Here is a 23,266-nt window from a genome sequence, read left to right as displayed (position 1 = left end):
AGTTGGTATAAATTAGCTGTTTGTGCAGAAAGATAGAATGAATCTAGCAGCTGACTATTTTAGGTTAAATTCCATGGATAAATGCACAAATCTGAGCCAGTGTCCACAAGTTGTGACAAAACAGCAGTTCATTTATCTGTTCAGCTGTTGGGCAGTCATAATCTTTGCACATAACCGCCGACACACTGTTGCACGGCATCACTACTACATTGACAGATGTGGCATTATTGAATCTGGAATTGTCATCCAGATCTGTGATGGCATATAATGGCATTTCTGTCTGAGATGCTATGATGGCATTAGTCTGCACCAGAAGGTGGGTACTCCACAGCATGTGTAAAGTGTCTCATGTATGATTTTCACATTGATCTTGGTACATAAGTGTCTCAGATATTGTAACAGTTTTCAGTCTCTTATATCTTCCTGCATTAGAACTTGAGGCCTGCACTCTTCTTTCGAGACAGAAACTGTCCAAATCAGTTCTGTCGTGAATTTGTGATAAGAACCTTGTGCAAGAGGAGCCGTAATTATGTCTTAGACTTCAGCTGCATAATGGTAGTAGAACTGACTCATCACCAGAGCAAATTTGTTTGAACTAGTGTAGTAGTTATACCCATGTAATGGAAGCTTGCTTCTACCTGCTCAAACCAGAGCACTGGATTGTGAGGCCAGAATGGAGACAGTCTCAAGGCAAGTCGCAGTACCAACTATCCTACAGCAGGCACTGAGTCTTGTATTTTTATTAAAAAATATGTTATTCACTCTCGAGAGCACTGCTTCTTCTGGTCTTTGTAGGCTGTTCACATTGGGCAAAATCACCTCAGGATTACCAATGTCCATCATGGCTAAGCATTAAATGACCAAACATAGTACATTGTCTTATTTGAGTAATCTGAATGTAAATAGCACATGGAAGGTGAACATTCGTGTACCAAGAATAATAAACTTTTAATAAAACAAACAAAACACAGAAGATGACAGTAGTATGGAAAGAAGATTGTGGGTGGCAGATAGGCACAAGAAAAAGACTGTTAAACAAGTATGCTTTCAGCCAAACCACTGTGTCCGGCTGCCAAGGACAAACCGCAAGCAGCTGTGCATGATTGGAGAAGCAATGTTGGTGGTGGGGTTCAGGAGGAGGCTGGGGCGGGAAGGGGGAGGGATAACAGGGTAGGGGTGGGGGACAGTAAAGTGCTGCTTGTGGGAGCATACACAGGGTCAAGGTGGAGGAGAGACATTAAGGCAGCTAGGATGCTGTTGGCAGGTTAGATGGTGGGAGGTGGAGGGGGAGGGCAGTTGTAAAGTTGAGAAGTAAAAATACTGTGGGTGCACTGGTGGACTAGAAGGCTGTGTAGTGATGGAGTCGGAACAGGGAAGACAATAGGTGGGTGAATCACAATGACTAAGGAATGTTGAAGTCAGCAGGGTTATAGGAATGTAGGACATATTGCAAGGAGAGTTCCTAGTTGCAAACTTCAGAAAAGTTGGTATTGATAGGAAGGATCTATATGACACTGGCTGTGAAGCAGTCATTAAAATGAAGAACATTGTGTTGGGCAGTGTGCTCAGCAACTGGGTGGTCCAGTTGTTTCATGGTCACAGTTTGTCGGTGGCCATTCATACACACAGACAGCTTGTTGTTTGTCATATCCATATAGAATGCAGCAGGGTGGTTGCAGCTTACCTTGTACATCGCTTGACTTGTTTCACAGATAGCCCTGCCTTTGATGGGATAGGTGATGCTTGTGGCCAGACTGGAATAGGTGGTGGTGGTGGGAGGATGTATGGGACAGGTCATGCATCTAGATCTATTACAGGGAAGTGGACCATCAGGCAAGTGGTTGGAAGCAGGAGCTGTGCAGGGATGGACGAGGATATTGTGTAGGTTTTGTGAGTGGCAGAATACCACTGTGGGAGGGGTGTGGAAGGATAACGAGTAGGACATTCCTCGTTCAAGGGCATGACAAGAGCTAGTCGAAACTGTCACAGAGAATGTGGTTCACTTTCTTCAGTCCTGGATGACATTGAGTCATCGCGGGGGATCCTCCTCTGTGGCCAGATGGTGGGACTTTGGGTGACTGGAGCGATAAGGCATGGGAGACCTGTTATATACAAGGTTGGGAAGGTAATTATGATCTGTGGAGGCTGAAGGCTTCAGTTAGACCCTTGGTATATTTCAAGAGGGACTGTTCATCACTACAGCTGTGGCAGGCACAGCTGCTGAGACTGTAAGTGAGGGTCTTCTTGGCATGGAATGCATGGTAGCAGTCAAAGTGAAGGTATTTCTGGTGGTTGTTAGGTCTGATATGGACCAAGGTACTGATGTAGTCAATGGATGGAGTGGAGGTCAGCATTGAGGAAGGTGGTTTGTTGATAGCTGTATCCCAGATTTGTTTGTAGGTGATGCCTTCAAAGGAAAAGTAATTGCGGGTGAGGATATAGTTGTTCGTGTTGGCCAGAAAGGAGGTTTTAGATCTGGAAACTGCCGGGTTTTGAGAAAGGTAATGTTCAGTAGCTGCAAGACCATGGGCATTAGGGATGTTAGTGTAAAGGAAGGTGGCATCAATGTGATGAGCAGGGCACCATGGGGTAAGAAACAGAAACTGTGGAGAATCATGGAGGAAAGGGTTGATATCTTTTAGATAAGAGGGTAAGTTGTGGGTGGTACACTAAAGGTGTTGATCTGTGAGAGCAGAGATTATCTCAGTGAGGAGACAATAACTGGCCACAATTGGGTATTGCTGAGTGGTTGGGCTTAGTGGTAGGTGGGCAGGGGGGGGGGGGGGGGGGGGAAGGAGAGAGAGAGAGAGAGAGAGAGAGAGAGAGAGAGAGAGAGAGACTCAGGGGAGGCTGGTTTGTTGTAGGTGGATGAATCAACTGTGAGAGAGATTGTTTCTTTTAGTCTGTTTCTTTTGTCAATGAGTTCTGATATTTCTGGGGTTGTCTAGCTCTTACTGTGTTCTAATTTCCTTATTCCTAATCTATCTGTGGCTGCACTTGTTATATTTAATTCGTAACATCCCAACTGCTTTCTTTCCTTTCTGATTCCAATGTTACGTGCTGGAATTCCTGCACAGCATCTACCTTCTACAGTTCGTATATTGCCCAATTTTTTTGTTATTTCAGCTGATGCTTCTTAAATCTGGTATTGCAGTTTGCTGCAAAAAGTGTATGGGCCTTATCCGTATTAGCACCAGTGTAACTGTGAGTACAGTCCAATTAAAATTCTTGGTAGTTGGCATCTGTCACTTGCTGCTATAGAATTGTCACATCGGGTGCTGCTCGGTTAGAGGTATCATGCAAACGTGGCAGGTTACTACACAAGTGCTGAAGTGCTGTTGCATGTAATGCTGAGTAATATTGGAAGTGGCTGTCATCACTTATGATGGGAATATGAGATCTTCTGTCCACAGCTGATTTTAAGTGACCACTGATTGAATGGCAGCAGACAACACATTTTATAGCTTTCAATTACATCCATTTCCTAACCTAAGCACAGCCTAGTGATATGCCATGTATCTAAGAAATCAGCAGTCAATGGTTTATAGCAGAAGTATTAATCATGCTCACTTTGTTCATGCAATTAAAGCTGACCTCAGTGGGCCAAACTCAAGGCAGAAATAGTTTTCTAATTTCTCACTTTCATTAGTTAGCTGAAACTGTCCTCACGCTGGTTACACGAGCTGATGTGATACCAACTGATGAACAGGCCTGGTTGGCACTCAGTTATAAGGTATAGATGCCGCAACAGACTCCAAATGAGAAGAAAGGAAGAAAAAAAAGAGGAAAATAGAAAAGTCAAGATAACGATGAAAATGACATGATGAGGATTATTAAGAAAAAAATTACATTTAAGCCAATTAATTGAATAAAAAAATCAGTCATTTTGATAAATATTTGAAAATTATATACTGCAGGTTAGAGCTGCATTGTAACCACTATGCTACATCATTACTTCACATTGCAGTTGATATTTACTCCTCTACAGCACCAAGTTGCAATGATTATTTGTTGCCTTTGAAATGTTCGCCAATCATTTCTTGTGTGAAAGGATCCAGTGCTGATAAGCTAATGCTGTGTATAAACCATGTTGAAGTCACCATATTGTGTGTGTGTGTGTGTGTGTGTGTGTGTGTGTGTGTGTGTGTGTGTGTGTCTTACGAAAGGGAAAATAAGAGGCAGATGCAGGATTTGGGATCCAAACACATTACAAAAGAAAGCCAGATAAGGAATCAGATGTGACTGACCATTTGTTGTGGCAGTTGCCAACAGATCAGGGTGACAGTGCACTCTTATTAGAGGAAACCAGCTCCAATAGATGAAGTGTCAGCTAACAAGCAATTTTAATAAAGGCATAGATTTCATTTGATACCTGTACCTCTGCTTTACTGTTACATAATTAGTCATATTACTGCCAGTATAGCCAGGGGTCTTCAAAGCAGTGTGTCTTCTCTTTGGAGCTTCGTAACAGTTTTGTTATAACCACCTTGTGTTGTTTACAAAATTCTAATAATTTCCCACCTTTTAATCACTGCTTGAATTTGTTCTTCCCAATCAGAACTTACTAACACATTTATGGTTCACTTGTATGCGTAGTGATAAAATCTCCCATGATTACAAAAATGCTCATTATGAGGTGATTTATTGTTGACCATTCATTGAACTGACTTAGTTTGCTACATGCTTTATATCTTCATTTTTTTTTTTTTTTTTTGCTGCTTTTACTAAAAGTGTTATGTCATTGGAAAACAGAATAGTTTTATGTGAATCAACTTACACATTCAAAAGTTTGATAGAAATCATCCATACACTCCAAAACAAATGTATTGTGACTCAGTAAACCATTCATCTGCATAAGCAACATAGTGTTTGGCACTATTTTGGTTAAAACGAATGCAAAAATTTTTAACCAGCCTTAACTGACATTATTATGTTACAGATTGCTTTGGCCGTTGGTGCGGTTTTTGGAGTTGTACTTTATCGTATACACTAGATCGCGTGTTGATTGAATACTACCGGCACCATGCGGACTTTTCTCTATGGGAGTAATGTCTCAAACTGTCTATGCTTTGATCGAATCCTGGGAGACCAGTAGTAGTTTCCGAAGCACATCTGGAGGCTTCATGGAATCTGTGAACGTTTTGCGTGTTAATGAAACACAGAAATTGCTTCGGGATTGAATACAACAGGAACCATGCGGACTTTTCTCAATTCGACCTATGTCTCAAACTGTCTACGCTTTGATTGTTCCCTGGGAGACCAGTAGTAGTTTACATTGAAGATCTATCTATTTCAGTTTGTTAACTACTACACATCTATTTTCTACATAGCATTTCTCAAAGGAAAATTTGTGGGTTATCCCTCAAAATACAACAGAATTCTTGGTTATAGACAAGAGGAGGTATGTTTTTATGCTCAAATTCCTATTTTATTTGACTTGCTGTGTATTAATGTTGATGCCTTTTCAGTGTGATTATTTATACTTTAACCTGCTCATATGATCTTTACAGCTCAGGTGGTCATATGTCTGATAAATACTGTTGCTTTTGTGCTATTTCCTACACAAATTTGGTTACCACAAACACAAAGCCATTAAAGAACTTCCTAACAGATTAAAACTGTGTGCCGGACTGAGACTCAAAATCGGGACCTTTGCCTTTCGCGGGCAAGTGCTCTACCAATTGAGCTACCCAAGCACGACTCACACCCTGTCCTCACAACTTTGCTTCTGCCAATACCTCGTCTCCTACTTTCCAAACTTCACAGAAGCTCTCCTGTGAACCTTGCAGAACTAGCTCTCCTGGAAGAAAGGAGGTAGAGCACTTGCCCACGAAAGGCAAAGGTCCCAAGTTCAAATCTTGGTCCGGCACACAGTTTTAATCTGCCAGGAAGTTTCAGATAGTTCACACTCTTCTGCAGAGTGAAAATCTCATTCTGGGAACAAAGCCATTAATTTAATAGTCGCATTCTCCTAAGATAGAAAGGTATTGCACAGATCATCCCTTTCCCATCCACCCTCGTGCTTCACCACTCTCTTGTTTTTTCTTCCTTTGTTACCTTCTACATTTGCTGCCCACATATCCTTGGAGCATTGCAGTGTGCCATCTTAGAACTTCAGTAATGTTCATCAGCTGCTGCTTCTGTGGCAGTACTGGCATTGTATTGTTTTTGCTTAACGACTGTTCTTTTGCAGTGCTTGATTTCCCTTAATCTCAGAACATCAAGTGCCCCACATTATGCTACATGTTGTTGCTCATCCCTAAGTTTGAAGGAGTTACCTCCTGGTTCATTGCATTTACATCTGTTCTCCCTCCTTGTCTGTACATTGTACGCAAATTATTGATATGAGGAGACAGAATCATTGACCATAATTTATCTTCAGGAGGTGGAATTGTGTGTACTACTGAAAGACATGCACCAAAGTACAAAAATATACCATAGCTTATGGAACTTTCTCAGGGAGGAAAGTGGGATAGTTTGTGGAGGCTATAAAAGGGGGGGAGGGGGGGGGGAACTTTTTAGTTTCCACCACCTGAGACCTGTGAGCAGTCAAGGACTAAATTTCTGACTGGTGCATACTCCCATGCCACTGTAGTAAGGCCATTTACAATTAGATGTTGCCAGGTATGTTCAAGGCATTGTTTATGGTTGATTACCCTGCAGCCATTCATCTCCTATGAATAATTATTGTCACCTTGTGACTGGGAATATGTCATCATGGTTTCTTGCTGTAGATCTATGGTGTTTTGTTTGGCACAACTAGCTCAAACAGGCCATGGCTCTCCATGCTTCATAATAACCTGGGCAAGGCAAGGCTGACACACACTGTAAGTGTGTATTGTGCATCATTTGCCCCTGGAATTATTAAGAATCAGTGTTTAAGGACATATACCTCATCAGTGAAAGGTACCACCTCTCCCAGATCTCACAGTCCATCATCACCAGCAATGTTTGCATGATAAGGAGTTTAGTGGGGAGAAATTGAGATTACAACCTTATATCATCCACACAAAATAAAACAAATCTACAGAATGTGAAACTGGAATGACATATTGTATTCAATCTTTTTTATGCATTTCAAATTACGATTTGTTGTAATTTTGATTGTTTTTTAGTTTAAACATATCTTATTTGCAGTGCAGTCCAGGTGGTTGTCTTATGGAATTGTGTATACAGCTAGCTATTATAATGGTTGGAAAGCAAGCAATGAATAGCATACTGGAAATGGTCATACCGTGAGTATCATACTGACAGCAGACTATCATAAATAGGATTTGTTCATCAAATAGTATTAACGGTAAACTTACTCCCAGTTAATTACTTCATTTTCAAGCCATAAATGATATTGACATCTGACATCATATTTACGTTAATATATTATTTTGTATCTACAATTAATCATTTGATTATGTTTTAGAATTACAAACTTACACTGTAATTGGGTATTCAAACTAATTTACTGTGGTGAATAGGTGAAAGCAAGCTAATATTTCTAATGGTAACACAAAGAAAAGTATATTCCCACTAGTTGGAAGCCTATGCATGAACTGGCAGCAGTCACAGCTAATACAGGAGAAACTGAGGGATGTTATAACACACACATTTTGATTTGTGACAATATCCTTAAACTATTTCCCCCCACTTAGTGTACCATATTGCAATCAGCTGCAAATGAAGCTGTCTTAGAAATTAAAGTCCAATAAATGTCTTATTTTGCTTCTGATTATTTTTAAAGAATATTATAAAACCCCAAATAAATTGTCGGAGATGGTTTCACTCCACTACTTACTCTTGATCTAGTAACTTTAGTTTCTGGGTTATAGATTGAAATTCATCGATGGCATGTGCACAATTGAAGCCTCATAATCTGAAATAGCTTTCGTTGGTGAGGTTCAATGATCAACATAAAACACTTGTTTTAAATTGTTCAGGATTCTACATTCTTTCAAATAAAATATTTTCATTGGATAGATGATCAGTTTCTATCAATTGCAAGTTGTTTGTGTTATTCTACTGCTAAATTTATCAAAAACTGCCCAGCTAACCTTCATCCAAAACAGAATCGTTATACATCCAAGCAACACACCCTTACTTCTCGATGTCATAAAAACCACTCAGTGGTAGCTTTTCACATAGTCTATTCTTTCATCAGGGGCACTCACAGGTTTTCATAACAGTAGGGGCAAAACCTTTCCTCTATAAGTTTGATTTATAAATTATGAAGACATTGTTTGTGCTCTTAATATTCTCCTATTAGTTTCTACAGCACAATTTAATAACTGGTCAAAATTATAAACATAAACAAGGTAACAGCATAATTGTAGTGAAACCAATTTCTAAAAGCCCAGATTTCACATTTTCCCTTTCCTCTAGGAAAAACACAGCAGTGTTGCTCAAGAATGTATTCATACATGCTGAAAATAAATTGATGGTTCATCTGCCTATTGACATTGATAAAAACTTGTATCAGGTATGAGTCCTGAAACCAAATTGTCGATATTGTACCAGCGTAATGTTAATTTGTGAAATGTCAGTATTAGTGTGCTAATTTTTTAGGTTAATTGTTGAAACTGAAGGATAAAAAAAATTGAAAAAGAAAACATTCAAGTGTGTTGTAAAAGGATTTTCCTAAAGAAGTAGTCAAGTAGCTTAGAGAAATATTTCACATGCCTTTGAATGATGTTCGAAAGAATGCACAGCAGATGAGAATTTAAAGTTCAATATTTAACTTACAATATTAGTCCTTTGCTGCCATTTCCCTAAGGAGTGCCATCAATTGCCATACATTTGAACTGCCAACAACTAATAGACCCCTACCCCATTGTTTGCCACCTCCTGAGACTGGACAAAACAAGTTTCCCCAAAAGAGGTGAAGTGAGTCCCACTGGCTCAGTTTCTGTTTCAATGGAAGATAGCACCTCAAACTTGTTGACTGGGGGATCAGCACTACACCCTGAGTGCTCCCTCGCCCCTGTCCATCCTATACAGGATGCCTAAACATACCATTGACATGTCACTCACAGTCAGGTGGATGGGTAATGACAGATCCAATACTTTCTGCAGAGGAGACAGGATCCACGGGAGAATATAGTACTTAAGGTACCACTGTTACAGGTATCACAGGCACATGACTCTCAGCAGCTCTTCCAACACACTGATTCGCAGCAGCTGCCAATTGTTTGACAGTAATCAGGGCAATTTCCACCCACTTATGAACGTAAATCAACTCTTCCTGTGTACAAAGGGAACTCCTCACTAATTTATGGTTCTAGCTTAATTATATTTTTTTATATTCACTTTTTTATCGGGAGAATGAGTAAACAAAACAATGGTGTTGACATCACTTATAAGAGAGACAATACTTCTTGGCCACACACAGTCTCTTCCAAAATATTTAAGGATTCTCTATTGAAAAATGTTTGATACTGAAAAACTGTTGGAACTTTTTTTGCACCATTGGGTATACATGATAAGAGAGATGTCAAGGCCACACAAGAGCAGACTACATGGTCTGCACGATCTACCATAAAATACTCTCTTGTACTCTTTAAAATTATAAGAGTCTAAGTAAAAAGTAGACTTAAAATTCTCAATTGGCAACTCATTCGCTGCATGTGATTTTGAGCATCATTCAGTGGCATGTCAAATACTCCTCTACCCCATGTTGTTTCTTACTTTTAGACACCATTTCACAAAAATTTTGGCTTTTCTTATTTTCAAGTATTATTCAGAAAGTATGGAATGTAATGTATTTAAATATCAATTGGTATTTGTCTTTTTCTGCAAACGTAGACCTCAAGTTGGTCAATTTGAATACCCCATTTGCCCCTCCCCACTCTTTGTTTTACTATGAATATTTGGACAGAAATCTATTGTGTAATTTCTAGGGGGTATTGTTTTCACCACACGCAGACATTTTGATGCTCCAGTTGTTTCAGCTGGCCTTGAAAGATTTTCTAACTTTGTTGCATGACATCTATCAAGCCCTCATTTCTGAGAATTTCTGCATGCTGACTGCCGTACATGCCAATAGCTCTGAGCTGGTCACACAGCAATTGTCATAACTCTTTGAGGAACTAGATTTCTTAAAGAGAATGATACCATGCATAATATGCTGTAGCAAATCTACGTATTGGCATTCAAAAAAGATTCCACTCCTCTCGCTATCAATAAATACACACTTTGTATTGTTTTCAAGAGAATCTTGTAACTTTTTCATTCAAAATAGTGGCAAGTTCAGTTAAGAATTATAGAGGTGGACAGCAATCGCACAACCTCCTTTCCAAAGTATACCAGAAAGGGTCAATAATATTGTGATCTGGTGACTAGAGTGGCCATAGGAGATGCAACAACACAGCACCATGATAGCAAAACTAGTCCTTGACCATGCAAGCTCTGAATATAGGAGCTCTGTCATCTTCGAACACAGCATCCCCTTTGGGGAACAAACATTCTACCAATGGATGGACCTGGTCTACCAAATTGGTCAAATAATTCCTTGGCAATGCTGCAGTCTTGCAGAGTAACCCAGGGGCCATGGAATCTCACAATATGGCTGCTAAATCATTATCAAATCCCTTGCACGTTTCACTCTTGGCATGTAAACTTGACCAGAAAATGGAAACGGTGTACAACGAGACTCGTCTGACCAAATGAATTTCTTAGTTAGTGCCATAGTTCATGTCTTATGGTTTCAGCACCAAATTTTCCAGTTACAGTGATTGGATTGGGAATTCTAACTCACATTGCAATTCCCTTCTTATGTAGCTCCCTTTGTGTTGTTTGGTTCCGAGAGAGTTTGAGTGCAACATTTCATTCTGCAGAGACTTTTGCAGCTGTCATTCTCTTATTTTACATCTGTGATCTCTTCAGTGACAGTCTATCACAACCATTTGACACATTGTGACTTAGCAGATGATGATTTTCCACATTCTCTCTTTGCGATACAAATCTTTGATATGGTGCCTCTCGAAACACCAAAAACTTTGGGTACCTTCATTATGGAGGCAACCACCATAACTGCACCAACAATTTGCCCACATCTGAATTCACTTAGCTCCAATATAATGCACTCACAATTATACAGTATAGTGTTCCAATCATAGTTGACACTTGCATCTTATTGAGGATATTGCACAGACGCCATTTGTGAGGCTGCAGGCTTAGCTAGCATCTGAATTGAAATTCAAGCTTGCATTTCTCATAGTGTTTCAATATTTTTGTCCGACCCATCTTCTTCTTCTCGCAGCATTACAACCCTGTGTGAGTTTTAACTTCATCAACAAGTTTCCTCCATTCTGCTCTCTCCAGCATGGTTCTCCACCATCCTCAGACTCTGAGAGATTTTATATCTATCCACCATTTTTCTATCCACCATTTTTCTGGCCTTCCTCTGTCTTTTTACAGTTGGCCTCCACTCAAAAATCTTTTAGTTATTCTTCCAGTATCCATCCTGAAGACATGTGCAAGCCAGGCTATTATTCTACTTTTTATAGTTCTTACAATGTCAGCTCCCATGAGGTGGTCAAGCTCAGTATTCGTCCTAGATCTCCAGAAACCATTAATATCCTGAATTGCCCCTTAGACCTTGTGCAGCAATATATGTTCAGATATCCTGAGCTTCTGCTCATCAACACTTGTTAGCATCCATGTTTAACATCTGTTGATTACAACTGGCCTGATCATGATCTTATATAGTTGCAGCTTCATCTGCGTATTTAATAATCTAGAGGCCAACAATTTCTTAACTGTGTGGAAGCATTACCACTTAGGATGCCCAGTTTTATTTCAGTTGACACAGAATTTGTGCTGTTAATATTAGAGCCCAAATAGTGAAGGTTTTGTGCATGTTCAAAATTGAAACCGTCTGCTGCTAATCTATCCAAGTTACTATTTTCCTTCCTGGTGAATTGTATGTACTTCATCTTTGTTTCATTCAGAGAAATGCCTCTAGCTCCTGTGGCTTCTTTCAGCTTGCGTATTGTCCTCTCTAGTGATACCCTTCTTCTACTATAAATTGCTACATCATCAGAATATGCGCATGTCTGAATCAATTTTGTGCCTTTGTAACCAGATATCTGAAGCTTCCACATGGCTGCTTCGAGTCAGATCAAAAAGCATTGTAGAGTGTATGTACCCTTGTCTGACTTCTTCACTAATGCTAAACCAAATTGCTTAGTTCTCCATCTACTTGCACAGCAGCCTTGGAACCAGCCAATGTTGCTTGAATAAGTGAGACATATTTCGATGGTATACCAAGCAGCAGCAAATCATTTAGCATTTGTGCTCTATCAAGGCTATCAAAGGCCTGCTTGAAGTCTACATAGAGGTTATGAAGCTCAATGATACACTCATATGCCTTTTCTTGTATTTGCCTCAGCACAGATATATAATCTGTTCTTGACCTATTAGGCCGAAATCCACACAGGTACTTCCCCAGAACCACTTCTGTGTATGGTGCTAACCTATTGTAGGTAAGATCCTATAAGTTACATTCAGCAGGGTAATTGCTCAGTAATTTGATTACACCTGAGATCCATTCTTTTGGGAGTTTTTCCTGATTCCACAGCAACTTAATAAGTTTGTGGATCCACTTACAAAGGTCAGTTCTCCCATTTTTAGCAGTTCCGCAGCTATTTCATCAGTTCTTGGTGCTTTGTAATTTTTTAGACAATAATCCACCTTCCGCACTTCTTCTAATGTTGGTCTGGATCTGTGGTATTACAGAGTGGGTGCTCATTCCTGGTAGAACTGCCCTCCAAAATTCCCTTGAAGTATTCTCTCCATCTATCCAGAACATCTTGTTTATCTGTTAGCAAATTTCCCTCTTTGTCCTTAATAGTTATCTTCAATCTATATTCTTGTAGAATTTTCTGCTTTCATTCCTTTGGTAGTGCTCTTCCATCTCCTGTATCTTTCTCTTCATGGCTTCCCCTTTCTTCCTACTGCATGCCCTTGCTGCCTGTAATGCCCGATTTGATCTAGTATTCCGCTGCAAGCTTTTCAGCCATGCTTCCTTTTTCTGTTCCACTGCCTGTCACCATTCATCATCATAACTAGTATTCATTCCTGAGTCTCCTTGTTTCCCACAGTATTTCATCTGCTGTTGTCCTAATGGCATCATTAATAGAATTCCATTCTTTGTCTATATCATCTCCACCATCTTTCATTTGTAATTCCTGTCTCAATCTGTTCTGGTGCTCCTGAACGGTAGACCTATTTTTCAGTTGTTCTATATTCCAACTCTTTACTGTGGCACAACTTCTTTGGCAGCCAGGGCAAGTTCCTGTCTCATTTTGGCTCCTACTAGGTACTGGTCAGAATCAGAATTAGCACCTCGGTAAGTGCGCACATTTTCCATATCACATGCTTACCTGTTTGATGTCAATATGTGGTCTGTTTGGTTTGTTTCATTTGTTCCTGGCATTTTCCATGTCTCTTTGTAGATATTTTTCCTTGGAAAACAGGTACTTACAGCTTTCAACTTGTTTTCAGAAGCAAACTGGGAAACCTTCTTACCATTATTATTGGTCTCCTCATGCAGACTTTCCTTACCAAACACACTTCTGAATGCTTCTTCCTTTCCCAATTTTGCATAGACACCAAGAATTATTTTGGAATTATATCTGGGTATTCCATCCTAAACATTCTGTAGTTGATCACAGATGTTGTCCACAGCATCTTCATCTGGTTCTTCTTTTGCTGCATATACATTCACAAAGGTCACATCGTGAAATTTTCCTTTCATACACAGAGTATGTATTCTTTCATTATGTGGTGTGAAACCAATAACAGGTCTACCCATATCCTTGGAGACTATAAACCCAACTCCATACTCCCCTTGTCTTTTGTCGTTTTCTGAATAGTACAGGGAGAATTTCTGCTTATAAATATCTCCTCTGCTCTTACCTTCCACCTGATTTCCAGCAGTGCAACAACTCCCATTCCATGTCTTAGCACCTCCTCTGCGACACTGTTCATTGCTCCTGTTTGCAACAGTGTAGGCAATTTCAATGTTCCGAATTTAAGCACTGGTAAATCCATACTCCTGTTTCCTAGCACAGTTTGTCTTCTTCGTGGCAGTCCGGCATTCCTCGTTGAATTATTTGCAATGATAGATTTTGTAAAACACTGCTCAACCCCCATCCTGGAAGACCGGGCTTTCATTTTGGGGTTAGCTCCCTTAAAGGGGTTGATGACCTAGCCTATAGAGTCCCCGTACTCTATGGTGTGGGACACACTTGTCTGGCTCCTCAGTCGAGTTGGGTGACCGTGCCAGTAGCTACGCTACTACTTGTTCGTCTCTCGACCTCATGAAAGCATGCAAAGCCTCCCTCCCAGCACTGAAGGTGTCTACGATGAGACAGTGTCCCATGGAAAGGTGTCCAACCCCTGTATTATATATTATTATATAATATTTATATAATAATATGTAATTTTTATGTCATTTTCAGGACTTTAAGTGATAATTTTAAGTCTTAAAAATCGGTACACTATGGTTGCAGGTGCTTTTTCATATTCATTAAGTAAATTCATTCTCACTAGGGGCAACACCCCCCCCCCCAACACACACACACACACACACACACACACACACACACACACACACACACACACACACACCATGCCCCCTCTCCCACACAGCCCCAGCTTGTGAGGCCCCCTGGTACACATGTATGTAACATTACAGTTCACTGAATTCCCTTGCAACATGCGGTCGTAATAGTCCACTAGCAGAAGTTCACTATTTAGTGACAGTTAATGAAATCATATTTCAAATCTCAGTTTATTACAATTAATACAACACTTCGTTATCTGTTGCCTTAACATGTCCTGTCATTGACAATACAAAAGTTCGTGAAACACTAACTACATGCAGTTAGTTATAAACATAACTGTACCCAGGGAGTCACTTATTTTCATTACTGTAATTACCCCCGAAACTGTTAATGTGATCAATGTGATCATAATTGTAACTGCACTTTCATCAAGATGGTAGTTTGATGATAGCAGTGCGCAGACTATCAAGACATTGAGTGTAAGAGTGATGTAGGAACATTGTACACGTATCTTATCTTGTCAGATGTTAGCTGTGAGGTTTCATGGGGATGTTACTGTATTTACTCGAATCTAAGCCGCACCTGAAAAATGAGTCGAAATAAAGGGAAAAAAAAAAATTCCCGAATCTAAGCCACACCTGAAATTTGAGACTCGAAATTCAAGGGAGAGAGTAGTTTTAGGCCGCACCTCCAAATCGAAACAAAGTTAGTCCATTGTAATATGAGAGACAATTTAGGTCGAATGAATGACGATACAGCTACAGTAGTTTGGTGCGAGTCGTAAGCTTAGCAGTTAAGCTTTATCAGGTAGCCATTGCTATGCGTCAGGTGCTCCGTCCGTATTTTCCCTTTTCACGTGCTTCGTCTGGTATGAATTGATTGCTTATTTTGCTTTGATCTGATAAGTGCCGTTTCCTTTGTTATAGGTGTTTACGTCACTCTAAGTTGAAAATGCATTACTGTACTGTGTCATGCATTGTTTGCCGCATTCTGATAGTGCGTGTTTACGGCCTGTTGCCGCTGGCGGCATGGCTTGCTTTTGTGCGTGCTATCGCCGCTTACAGTTGAGAGAGAGAGAGAGAGAGAGAGAGAGAGAGAGAGAGGGAGGAATCGTCTCATTAGCGAAACAATGGCAAGAGACTGCTGTTTGTTGTTACTTACAGTGCTGCTTTCTTTGGTAATGATCAACAAGAACCAAATAATAGACTGCGTATGATAGAACATGTTCTGAACGAGAGTTAGGCGAAAATTTTTCTCAGTTTGAAAATCTTTGAGGCCACTTCTTTAGTACATCAAATTCTGCACAGAAATTAGTCATCTTAGATTTAAAAATCTAGTGAGTGGCCATGCTTCATTTCTGACTGTATCACTATTAGCCATAAGAATAATACGAATATAAACATGACACGATACGTATATTCTTCCGTGTTTGCTGTTGTCTCACTCTAGTTTCGTAGTTTATTAGACAGACAGGATTTAAATGAGATAGCAGCAAGCACGAAAGAATACATGGCAAAATGTTCATATTTGTATTATTCTTATGGTGAAGAGAATACTGTATGTGATTCACATTTCATCAGGTTCCTATTAGCAACCATCTCTTCTCACAGGTAGGAAAAAATTCAAAACGTAGAGTTGGCCTTATTGACAAACATCCCAAACAGTCTAGCCAGTCGGATTTTCGTAGTACATTGAAATTCTGCTACATTCGAAGATGAACAATATGGAATTGGTATTTACTTCGTTGGATAATGTATGAAAATGCAGTGGTCGAAACTCGGGGCAGAGAAAAAAAAGCTCGTCTTCCACCCCCCCCCCCCCTTTTTTTACTGACGTAGAGAGTTTTGGTGCCAGTATTTATCTTTGTGCCTACAAAGCATGCCTGTGTAGCGCTACATATATTCGTCAGCAGAAGTTACTTGTGGCGGCACCTACCAACATTTTTCAGATTCTAAGCCCCAGGCGGTTTATTGGATTACAAAAACCGGAAAAATAGTGCGGCTTAGATTTGGGTAAATACGGTACTCACATGCTCTCGGCTCTGATACGTGGACTTGTTATGCATAGATCTTAATATGTTGCGTGTCAGTTGCGTACTGAAGATTTTTGGGAGGGGGGCGGTACTTATAGATTGTGATAATGTTATTTCATAATCTTGAGTATTATATTATAGCCTGTAAAACTTCAGGGTGAGACTTAAATAATGTACATGACCTGTTAGTTTCAGTAATTATTTGGTTTAGCTAAAAGATAGTTAACTGGCAAATTATGAACATTCTCAGTACTGTTTAATTAGCACAATGTATGCCTCTGTGGTTGATTACCTGTTTGAGTAAAGTTGCTATATTGGAAAGTATAATAATTTAGTCAGTTCTTTAATTTGAAGGCTTAATTGAATAATGAAGGATGGTATCTGGTTCAGAAAAATTTAGGTCCGCAAAATTATAAACTCAAATTCTGAAATATAAAGCCATACTGGCTTAAATGGGAAAAGTAGTTTTGTGTGTTCACACTTAAACTACAGATAGATATTAAGTTCATTAGTTTTCGGGTCACTGAAAGACATTACTCAAAATAATGAAATGCTGGCTTTCTAATGAGTGGTGTCAGTACTCTCAAATCTGCTGATTAGCTTATACTACTTTTACAATTGCATGCTGTAGTAACAATTTCAATTATCAGATGCTATTCATTAACATTGTTTCCAGTGAAACTAACTATAATGTTATAATCAGTGGATTGAAAAGTGCAACCTGAATAATAGATTAATGAGAAATGTGGTATGTACATTGGTTTGCCAACTACAGACTCGTTAATTTAGTCTGTTACTTTGATTTAAAAATTCTCCCGTCCTGATCATGTAACTTATAATTTTTTGTGTAGGCTGCTACAGAAATGGTACAATACTTTCAAACTGCTAACTGGACTTGGAAAAGAAGATGATGCAAAAGCTGTGAGCAGCACTCGCTGGGCCCAAGATTATAGGCTTTTGGACTGGGGTCCAAGAGGACTTTTTCCAGAATATCTGGAAATGGGTAAATACATATTTAAAGAACATTGTAAGCTATGTTTGTTTTTTATTTTATTAATTAAAAGCTCAAGGTTAATGTAATTTGAATTTTCCTAGTTTTACAGTATGGATTTGTTACAATTTTTGTTGCGGCCTTTCCACTGGCTCCATTCTTTGCGCTGCTCAATAATGTGCTTGAAATGAGACTGGATGCAAAGAAGTTCCTCAAATTTTATAGGCGTCCTGTGCCTCACAGAGTTAAAGATATAGGAGTATGGTTTCGCATACTTGATATAATTGGAAGACTAGCTGTTGTGACGAATGTAAGTAGTTTATCCAAAAGTGTAAGTTATTGGGAAAAAATGGTATCATGACACAACATTCATTGTCACCTTCTTTTTTCAGGCATTTATTATTGCATTTTCCTCAAATTTCATTCCACGTCTTGTGTATATGTCAGTGGTCAACCCAAACCATACAGATGAGGGTTTCCTGAATCATTCACTAGCATATTTCAATACATCAGATTTTCCATCACACTATGCACCCCGCCATCCAGAAAATGTCACAATGTGCAGGTAAGTTTGCTAAAATATTTTACACTGTGCTGTAGAGTTGTATGTGATTTCTTATGTGTGTAACTCTTTCTAGGTACTTAGAATATCGCAATCCTCCTTGGGACCCTCATCCATATAAGCGGCCACCCATTTACTGGCATGTTCTGGCAGCAAGACTGGCATTTATAGTTGTTTTTCAGGTAATTTATAATTTTTAAATATCAAGCTTTGGATTTGCTGAAGTGCTTACTAAAAATTATTGTATATTATTTTGTGGTAATAACTGCCACTTGTATTTGTAAGAGACATGTAATTCATCAAGTGTGTGATCTTCTGCATATGTATCACATTTTAAGTGGATTCTTGTACACAGATGCAGGGAAGTTAGCAATACGAAAGTGAGAAGCCTTTTGTATTTTGTCATTTAGCCATGTAATGTGACTGAAGTAATGCTGCTAATAGATTTAACCATTACATAAGGTACCATACATTTCAATTCACACTCTTGTGCAGCTTGGTGTTTGTCGAATTTTGTTACCTCATGAGAGCTGCATGCAAGAGTAGTCAAAACATTGTTAGTTTTATTTACTTCATAATGAGGTCACACATGTAGGAGAATGTTATTGATTGTGACACTGATAGTCTATGTTCAATGAAAAATTATTATTTTTGCAGAATGAAATTGCTGCTACATATTTTTGTGGACAAATTAGCATATAATAAAAGCTTTAGTCAGTGCCAAAATGCATGAAATTCCAAGGATTATGTAAATGCAAAATTTAAGAAAATGTTGCAGCTTATAAAGTAGTTTGAGTTTGTTCGCTCACCAGACATAACCATTAAATCTGTGTTATGTACCTCCTGGGGAGTATTTTTATTTAATTCTAAGAGTAACTACAGATTATGTGTACCTCATGAAATGAATGTCTTAAAAAATCCTCACTGAGACTTTCACTTTCAGAATGTTGTGGGAGTTGTGATGGCTGCAGTGGAGTGGTGTATACCTGACATGTCACGGAAACTACGGGATGAAATAAGACGTGAAGCATATTTGACAAATGAAATCATCATTAAACAGGAGGCAATGAGAGCTCGTGCTCGCTTGAGTCAAGTCAGCTCCGGGGAATTCTTGGAAGCTGAGAGAAAAGGAGGATCTGGTGAAAATGGAGTTAGACATCGTGAAGGCCAATGGAACAATCTTGTTGTTTGAGTTGCAAGTTATTTATTATTTTCTTAATAAGGTAAAGTGCATCAAAAAACTGCTGTTATAACTTTACAGGCTTTAAGCAGTTAATTTATTAAAAAGATAAGTGGCTTATGTCAAGAGAAGCCAGCAATGTGAATTTTGTATAAGTTCCTTTTTCTATGTTTTACTCTGAGGAAGTAATAATCACATTCAATTTCATATTTACTTCAGATTACTAATAATGTTATGTAAATGTATAAAACTGCTTCTAATGTTGTAGAATGTGAAAGTTTTCAACAAAGATCTATATCCTCAAGGCTATTTTGTATAAAGTTGTATTCTAAAGATACAGACAGTAAAATATTTGTGGTCACATATCTATTATTGCCAATATATTTATATTTATTAACATATTTCAGAATTTCATATCTTCATTGCAAGAAGAGGAACAGATCTGAAATATATTTTGCTACTGAAATAGTGAAAGTTTATGAAAAATGTAGCAGCTAGGTTTTTACATGAAAAAGCAATTTGGTATTGCTTTTCAAGTTGTTAGTTGGTCAGTAAAGAGTCATTTTTAGTTTATGTTTATGATGGAATTGAATTCTGTCAATTTTCATAAGTAGTTGAGGCATTGTGAAGTTAAAACTTTCCATATTGTACATTGTAAATGTGTGTTGTGATAATGAATGTTGGTACTTAAATTTTTATTGTTGAATAATGGATGAACAATTTTATAATGTGTTGTTTGTAATGTGATTTTTATATTCTACTCAGTAGATGATGATGAAGGGATAGTCTAGCTTTTATATTTGTATATTTAAATGTTACAGATGTTTTTGGACATTTTGTAATTTTTTTTCCACTCCTTTAATTATTAATATAAATACATCACAATTTATATTATTTATAACAAAAATAATGTAGTGTAAAAGTTTCAGTTCAATGAAAGTGATTCCAAAGTTGCATTTATAATGTGATTTATGAAAAGAAGCAGATCCTACTGCCAAAATATTTTGTCATTTTATGTGATGTATGCTTTGTGCCTGCACTTTAAGCTTTCTCTGGTACCTGAAATTAATGTTAGTTTGATATGCATTTAATTAAAGGAAAATAGTCTTGTCATAGGCATCATAGTGCGTATATATTTCAGTGAAAATGTTATTGTACAGAAAGTTATACATAAAGACACTTTTATAAACTTTTTATTGAAAATTATGTTCCACTTATTAAAATACAGTAATACAATATTTTCTGTAACTGGTAATCTTTTTGCCTGTATGACAACTAATCAGAAATTTACCAAAAGTGTTTGTAGACTGGTTGTTCTGCATGTCACCTATATTTATGTTCTTCCAGGGAATGTGTAGGGTTATGAATAATTGAATCAATATATGCTATGAACTCCACAGGAGTGTATTAAGATGTGGTAAGCACTATGAAATGGGTACCCATGTGTATCATTAGGGAGCAAAAATTTGCATGAACTACTAATAGATGCAGTTTTGAGATAACTGGGGGAAAAAATGTTAAGTGGAATAACTGCAAAGCTGCACATGGATGCCAAACATTATAAAGGAGAGAGTTTTTCTGGTCGCATTGGGGTTCATTTTGATTTCCTGCAATAATTGTCTATATTTCAGTAATCTCTTACAAAAATCTTACAGGTACTGCTAAATTTATCTTTACCTGTAATAAATGGAACCTGACTTCCACCATGTCAGTTAAGGGAGTTTGAAATTTTAGAGTGCTGGTCATTATTATTATTACCTACTGTGATTTATGTAATCAATGATGAGCTCTTTTTGCCATGTTCCTGTACATTATAAAAAAGGAGGGACAAAATACTTACAGAACCAGTGACAGCTCATCTGTTTAGCCATTTACACCATAACTGCGTATTACAATTTGTTTCTGGAGATCTGCTAAGGCCTGTGTACTACGACACATAGTAATATCCACTTCTTAGTGGCATAGTCACCTTAGAAAAGGTTTGAATTTTTTTTTTTTTTTGAATAATTTTCTTTTTTACTATATTGGCATTTAAAAAATGTTAAATTCTAGCTACTCTAGAATTATGATTCCCTTATTTGTTCCTTGTTTTTCTTCTGTTTAATTCCTCTGCCTCCATCTTGCCAAATGCATTAATCTCTTTTTCATTTGTGCCTTTTAGTTGCAAATGTCAAAACATTTTTTTATGGCTAAGAAATGCTAATTTAAAATGTGACATTTAAACTGTTAAGACTTTTGAATAAAGATCAGTAAAAGTGCTGTAAATTCAATCAAAATTTAGATTTTTGTAATAAAAATATTTACCTAACAATTTGGAGTCAAATGCTTCAGCTGTATGTTATTCTGGTCTACATGAAAATATAGCCATCATTTCCCAGGTGACCATACACTGCAAATGTTGTACAAATCCTAAAATTGAGGTGTATTTTCTGGCCAGTAAATATCTTCAGGTGCGGAAATTTAATTAATGTGTACACTACACAACCTTTTAGAACCAAAAGTTTCTTCCTTGGGTCATAGAGAAGGAAATGTTGGGGATGACCAAGAGAAAAGGCAGGTTACTCAGACCCCAGAATGAGAGGGCTTCTGTTGTGAGGACGGGGGAAAAATATAAGGGCCTTTAAATTGAATCAGATGTCCATCACAGTCTAAGAAATCCATCAATGTGTGTATTATAAGCAAAATTCAATTGAATACAAAGATAGCTGATCCAAACAAAGTATGAATTAAATTGTATTAGTTGATAATGACTTTGCTGAAGACGTAATCACATTTGGAACTAGACCCAATGATCTAGTGTCTTCAGTTGAAGAAAAAAATCGTTGACTTTCTATTCAGAAGTCGGATAAGACTATATTCAGTCGTTTCTCTGCTAGTGATCTATATTTTTAGAGTATTTCAGTGTCATATATTTGTTGTCAGCAAAATATGTACTTATTGTTTGATATGCTGGAACCAAGATGATTAAAAAATATTAGAGAAGTTAATGGGAAGATTAGTGTTCATGTAATCCTCTCCACATAGCACAGTTCCAAATTTTAATGTATGCTTACTATTCATTGATAGCCATAGATAAGTGTCTTAGCTACGCCAAACTAGCCAATATACAGTTTATTGTGTTATAAAAGTAATTAATTGGAAATGTTTCATTCTGACTTCATTAGCATACTGTTGTTGACCTCAGTTAAAGATCAGATAAAGAGATGGGAAATTCTTAAGTCCTCTTGAATTTGACTGCCTGTCTGGTGTTGCAAACAAAGTATAATTACAGATACATTATAAGTCACAAAACACACAAAAATGGATGGCAACTTTCAAGAGAGATGCATTGTGGAAAATCTAAAGAGCAGTCTAATCCATGATAACAGCGTATTTGATATCAACTTTGCTTGAAGCAAAAATTACTTAAGAAAGCTTTATTTTGGTTAATGTCAGTCTTGAATGACCAGCTAAGATCTACCCAGTTTTTTCAAATGGTAGACATGTTGTATGCCGCTCACCAATTTTCTATAAGTGAGAGAGAAGTTGACTTTCCTTATTTTCATTTATTCTATCACCCTGCAAATTTTATCATCATAATAGTTGCCAGAAGTGCATAAAATATCCAACACTTTATCTAAGTTGTGTTTATGTTGTATGCAATGCTAAGAGTCATCACAGATGCTGACAGAAACTGTGCCGAGTATGAAAATTAAAAGTGCAGCATAAATAACTAGCAAATTTTATTAAGACATAAAATGCTATGAATAGATAGCCTCCTCAAAGTCAGTGTAAAATAGAGTGCATCTGTCTAAGAGCCTCTGCCACTTATGTAATCTGAAAATATCAAGTGTTTCCAACAATTTGATCACTGGTACATTCTGATATGTGAAGAGCTTTTTTTACTGCTTTGTAATTATGTACACTTTTCTAAGTTTGTACTCTACTTCATTTAATGGTATAC

The 23,266-nt window shown here is 37.9% G+C and overlaps 1 pseudogene across 1 annotated transcript in view; it reads left to right on the top strand.

Annotated features, from left to right (window-relative positions):
- The window catches only part of LOC126278258 (anoctamin-1-like), a 246,147-nt pseudogene extending 224,513 nt beyond the window's left edge, over positions 1-21,634 (top strand). Inside the window, exons 9-16 of the transcript XR_007550680.1 lie at positions 4,940-5,045; positions 5,163-5,401; positions 7,138-7,235; positions 17,442-17,593; positions 17,686-17,891; positions 17,974-18,146; positions 18,220-18,325; positions 19,087-21,634. The product of XR_007550680.1 is annotated as an anoctamin-1-like (transcript). The remainder of the gene's footprint in view (positions 1-4,939; positions 5,046-5,162; positions 5,402-7,137; positions 7,236-17,441; positions 17,594-17,685; positions 17,892-17,973; positions 18,147-18,219; positions 18,326-19,086) is intronic.
- Positions 21,635-23,266: the final 1,632 nt, after the last annotated feature.

This window comes from Schistocerca gregaria, chromosome 6, assembly GCF_023897955.1.
Source record: "Schistocerca gregaria isolate iqSchGreg1 chromosome 6, iqSchGreg1.2, whole genome shotgun sequence".
Lineage (NCBI taxonomy): Eukaryota > Metazoa > Arthropoda > Insecta > Orthoptera > Acrididae > Schistocerca > Schistocerca gregaria.
This window is presented reverse-complemented; position numbering and strand designations above follow the sequence as displayed.